The sequence below is a fragment of the Pelodiscus sinensis genome, chromosome 2 (assembly GCF_052426305.1).
Source record: "Pelodiscus sinensis isolate ZL-2025 chromosome 2, ASM5242630v1, whole genome shotgun sequence".
Lineage (NCBI taxonomy): Eukaryota > Metazoa > Chordata > Testudines > Trionychidae > Pelodiscus > Pelodiscus sinensis.
In genome coordinates this window covers 185703447-185709446 of record NC_143053.1, presented here as the reverse complement: position 1 = coordinate 185709446, position 6000 = coordinate 185703447, and the positions used below count along the sequence as shown (strand labels likewise).

The following is a 6000-nucleotide window of genomic DNA, read 5'->3' as shown; positions in this document are numbered from 1 at the left end:
ATAACAATTCCCAAGGAAATCATTTAAAACAGTGTAAAATCAGATGGATTAAAATTAGAAACATACAATAAATGTACCAAAAGTCATATGACTGAGGTGACTCTCCCAATAAGGACTTTAATATATGGAACCGAGAAAAGATTATAAAAGTGTAATTCTCATAATTCTTCAGAACATATTTAGAGGGAAAAAAACCAGTTCTATTCCAAATATCAATGCATCTCTCAATGAACATTAGACCTTTCCAGTTTCAAAAGTAGATTCTTGCAGACAAGAACTGAGGACTAGATCTAACAGTTGACCAGTTCAAAACAAAAGATAACAGGTGATTAAATCTATGATTAATATTTATAATATTAATAGTGATAGAAATGTAGCCGTGTTAGTCTGGTGTAGCTGAAGCAAAATACAGGACAATGTAGCACTTTAAAGACTAACAAGATGGTTTATTAGATGATGAGCTTTCGTGGGCCAGACCCACCTCCTCAGATCAAATGGTGGAAGAAAATAGTCACAACCATATATACCAAAGGATACAATTAAAAAAAAGAACACATATGAAAAGGACAAATCAAATTTCAGAACAGACATTTCTGACAGACATTTACCTCCGCGCCCCTCCCCATCCCCTTTCTGTTCTGAAATTTGATTTGTCCTTTTCATATGTGTTCTTTTTTTTTAATTGTATCCTTTGGTATATATGGTTGTGACTATTTTCTTCCACCATTTGATCTGAGGAAGTGGGTCTGGCCCACGAAAGCTCATCATCTAAAAAACCATCTTGTTAGTCTTTAAAGTGCTACATAGTCCTGTATAATATTAATGATTTATATAAACAGCTGTTTGTGTGAATCACACACTTGTATGTTTTAGGAACTTCTGAGTTATAGACCATGCTCACAGTGGTTAAACATTTTGAATATTTTATCCTATAAAATAAACACTGCAATGTTAGGAGAAGCCCAGATTCAAGTATTAAAATAAATTTTAAAAAGGTCAAGGTTCTGGCTCCCGAGCCACACAATTCTTTTTTCAACTAATCAGTGAACACGAGTCAGATTTGGTCAGTGAACATAGCTTGTCTTTTTCCATTATATTGGACAAATGTCCTGTGTATCTTGCATCTACTGTTTGAATGGCACTGGTTTTAGGAATACTGTTGCCATGAAGGACATTCAAGGTTATGTAATTAGGCATGCCACCTGGACAAAATAGTTTGAACTGTGAGTGCTGACCTCAGGGCAGACTGTCAAGAAGCAGAGCAGAAACTCCAAATTGGGTGTGTGAGCTATCGTTAGATTTCACCAACTTAGTAACAAACATGAACTCCTAAAGTACTGTAACAGTCTCAGCACAGTGTCACGGACAGTCTCCGTGGGCATGCCATTTCCCCTGCCACCCAGGCAAGCAAGACTTAATGATGGGTGGTTGTTATACATCAAAGATCACAAAAGATTCAAGTTGCTCCCTGTCCCGAGGGGCAAGTCACTTGCCCCAGGTCAATTTGTACCCTCGATCTCACACTAAAAACAATGCTTGCAGCCAATCCTGTAATAAACTGACTAGAGATTTATTAACTAGGGAAAAAAGGAGTTGTTTACAGATTAAAATGGGCAAACATATATACACAGGTAAATTACAGTTTTTGGTTACAACAGATGACAAATATAGTAAATCTATCAGCACTGATGGGCTACGTCTAGACTGGCCCCTTCTTCGGAAGAGGCATGCTAATTTCTAACTTTGGAATAGGGAAATGCGCGGGGGATTTAAATATACCCTGCGGGATTTAAATAAACATGGCTGCCGCTTTTTTTCCGGCTTGGGGAAAAGCCGGAAAAGAGCGTCCAGACTGGCGCAATCCTCCGGAATAAAGCCCTTTTCCGGAGGATCTCTTATTCCTACTTCAAGTTTAATATTATTCAAGTAGGAATAAGAGATCCTCCGGAAAAGGGCTTTATTCCGGAGGATCGCGCCAGTCTGGACGCTCTTTTCCGGCTTTTCCCCAAGCCGGAAAAAAAGCGGCGGCCATGTTTATTTAAATCCCACGGGGGATATTTAAATCCCCCGCGCATTTCCCTATTCCAAAGTTGTAAATTAGCATGCCTCTTCCGAAGAAGGGGCCAGTGTAGACACAGCCATGTATTTTAGGGCTAACCCAGGTTGAGCCTGGGGATTCTGCTTCTATTTTGTAGAGCCAGTCCTGTGTGAGGCTAAGCAGCAAAAGAGGTGACACATTTTCTTGCCAGGCATTTTTATATTTTTCAAGCTGATGGGATGAGCCCTTTTGCTTGTCCCCTCTTCATGGGTGTGAATGGGAAATTAATATTATTATGTCCCACAATGACCTCTTTAATTTTGATAGGTTTCTTGATAAGCAGGTGAAAATCCTTCTTTAGAATCACAGTTGGGCTACGTCTACATGGGCATGATCTTGCGCAAGAACTCTTTTGCGGAAGAGTTCTTGTGCCAAACTCTTCCAGAAGGGAGCATCTATACTGGCATGTGCTTTTGCGCAAGAGCATCCATGGCAGTGTAGACGCTCTTTTGTGCAAGAAAGCTCTGATGGCCATTTTAACCCTAGGGCTTTCTTCCGCAAGAAATTCATGTTGCCTGTCTACACTGGCCTCTTGCGCAAGAACAGTTGCGCAAGAGGGCTTCTTCCTGAGCGGGAGCATCAGAGTTCTTGCGCAAGAAGTCCTGATTTCATACGTCAGAGCGTCAGTGTACTTGCGCAAGAACATGCGGCCAGTGGAGACAGGCAGCAAGTTTTTGCACAAAAGTGGCTGCTTTTGCGCAAGATCACGCCAATGTAGACATAGCCTTACAGAGGAAATGTTTTTAGTTATAAAGCAAAAATACAAATATTACCTTGTAGCATGTGATGAACATATTGTTAGTGAGGTTAATGTATATGCAGCATCTTACAAGCAATTCATAAAGTCTAAACACATAAGTTCAACATCCATCTTAACCATACTAACACACAGGAAAAACTGACTTGTTTCCAGCAATGAATTTGCCAGTGCTCAGCTGAGGCCTACAGCCATGGCAAGAGCTGGCACCTGACCTGCACCAAATATTTTGTCTGATTGTAACACACACAGCTGGAACCTTGTGGGACATAATGTTCATGCAACTGTGTAGATATGCTCTATATTCTATGCATTTCCAACTCTTCTTCCCTTTCTGAGCCTTTATCATCTTGTGCTCACATTGCCAGGAATTTTCAATGCTGATCCATACCTGGAACATGATACATAATCCAGTGTGTCATGCTAAGTCCCTCCTACCTTTATTTCACTTTCCACTACTCACTCCCTTCCCCCTGCTCCACTACCAAAAATTATGCATCAAAGGATAGGATTTTTACAAGTGTCCAACTTTGGCCTGTCTTCAACAGAATTAGAACTAGGCCAACACTAAATGCATTTGAAAGTCCCACTTTTGTGCTAAATTTCCTGATCTACTCTTTGTCTTTATTTTGCCCTTTCTGCGTCTGCTATTAGAAGTATTCAATACTTACTGAGATGACTGGTTGCGTCTAACGCAAGGACTTTATGGGTTTTCTATTTATTCCTACATATCAACTGATAGTATGGGGAACAGATTACAAAAAAAGACTTATTTTCAAAGTATTTATTACACACTGGAGTTAACAAACAAAACAGTCTCTGGTGAGGTCATAATTATTTCACTTTCTTTCTTGTCACCACAGAGTCTCCCACAATGGGGAAAGCCTAAACACCTCATGTAAAAACAAAAAAACTCAAGCAGACAATCCCCCTCTTCCTTAGCTCCCCAGATTTTTTGAAAGAAACACTTCAAGTGTTGACCCATCAAAGTAATAAAAGGGCACAAGTGCTCCATTGCCCCTTTTGCAGACCAATTTACAAGGGCTGAGGGTCTACCCCAGTACAACGTCTCTGAAGTAGCTCAAATGAATTTACTGGCTCTATGCCCAGTTATGGCAGCCAAGAATCTGGCTCGTTCCATTCAGGATTGTGTAAAGCAGAAGTAGGCTATGGGCATGAGCAGTGAATGAAGCTTCTGCTTAGGAAAGCTCCACCCCTCTCCATAGCCCCAGCTATACCCACACTTCAGCCCTGCTTCATTCCAGGCCATGCTCCCACTTGGCTTGCTGGAAGTGTCCCTCGGCCTCGCAGCCCCCCCAGGCTTGGCAACCTACTGTTTGCACTCTTGGCTGAGTACCTCCCTTCTCTTCTCCCCGTGCCTCCCCACTCACCTCCCCTGTCTGAAACCCACCTGCAGCTAGCAGGGGGTGCGCTGAGTGAGGAGAAGGGGTCTGTGGCAAATGGCAGGGGGGCTGAGAGTAAGTGGGGAGCAGAGAGGCGGATCTCAAGTGAGCAGTGGCAAGATGGAAGCAATGAAGAGGAAACCCATGCAGCCGAAGGCAAGCGGAGAGGTGGGGACTGTATGTGGTGAAGAGTCAAGCAGGGAGGAAAGGAAGAACTGGCAACAGCAAGTGAGCAGAGGAGACCTCCAGAGAGGGGGATATGAGGACTGGTGACTGGAGCCATGGCAGCTGGGGAAGAATACTGAGCTTCAGCTTTTATATGCTCCATGCAGGTTGCGAGGCAGTGGAGGAGGTTCTATCTGCTGTTCACATACAGGTTCAGTAGTAATCGCTCGAGGGAGTCAAAGGAACCTGGGAAGCTGAATACCAGATACAGCTTCCTCTGATGCTCTGGAATCTGCATGAAGCACAATAAATAAGGGGTGGGAGGGAGACTTCCAGTGGAACACAAAGAAGGGTAGAGGAGGGGCTACCACAGCCCAGGCCTCTGCTCATGGCTATGGGCATTTGTGCTAGAAATGTTTGAGAACTCTACTTTTTTTGGTGCTAGAATAATGATAATTGTTCTAAATCTTTCAAAAATGTTTTTAACTTTATCTGCAGAAAAGGACAGAGGAAGGAAAACAATCAGTGAAAAGTTCCCCCCGAGTCTAAGAAAGGGTGGGCAACTTCAGCATGCCAAATTAACACCACTTTAATGTATTAGATTATTACAGTCTAATTGCTGACACCCAGTAGTATGCCCCAACCTTACATCTTCCAGTAGCAACCATTTCACTGCTACATTACTGTCTCAATTAACAGAAACTTTATTCCCCCCTTCCCTCTCCCCCGATATAGGTTCTTATATCTTTCTCTCCTACGACAAAATAGCTCAGAGGGGATGGTGGATATGTTGTGTGCCCTGCGTTCATATAGGAAGTGTAGCACATTTGTTGGTGATTTCCAAGCACTGTAAATTACAATAGCAGCTGTGCCCGTGTGGTATTTATTAGTTCTGCACAACTGTGTTCAGTTATTAGAAGGTGCTTCTACTTGCACACAAAACACCTGACATTTTCTTATCACTCATAAACTTTGTTTTCTTTTATGACAAATTCAGTTAGTTACAGAGATTAATTGATTGGATAACTAGATGGAATTGTGCCAATAACAAATAGTACATATGCAAGGACAACAATCCCCAAATCACACCACACCAGGAATACAGGGGGTCTCTTTGACCTAATATTTTCATTCACTTGATAAGAGCTACCTCCCTCTTAACATTAGAGCAAATAATATAGCTGCAGTATTCCTCACAGAAAATTCAGTCTCTGCCTGGTAAATGCACTACTTCATAGGTCAACTTTAAAGGACCTAACATTGGAATTTAGGATAGAAGACAATGTGGAAAGAAAGTATCAGGAATCTTCTTTTTCTGTATGCTGTCTCCCAGACTGTTGACTGTGGCAGGATACAACCCTGGTGTTGTGAAGTAGCCGTTCTCTGATTGGCAACGGCCTGATTCACAACACCAGCTGCTATACCATACCATGTACACTGATGGGAGTGGGCCTCCAGGCAGCATGCTCTTCAACAGACTGCTCTTTCCCAGCTGTTGATGTTGTCTGTGTTCCTCACAGTTACTATCTAGAAAACAAAAGAAATATGGCTAGATTAGACATTGACACATCCTGCAG

At 42.2% G+C, this 6000-nt stretch overlaps 1 long non-coding RNA gene across 1 annotated transcript in view; it reads right to left on the bottom strand.

Moving 5' to 3' along the window:
* Positions 1-1987: 1987 nt before the first annotated feature.
* Positions 1988-6000, bottom strand: part of LOC102453666 (uncharacterized) — a 107189-nt gene continuing 103176 nt past the window's right edge. The window contains exon 4 of the long non-coding RNA XR_332225.5: positions 1988-5950. This is a non-coding gene — a long non-coding RNA (uncharacterized LOC102453666). The remainder of the gene's footprint in view (positions 5951-6000) is intronic.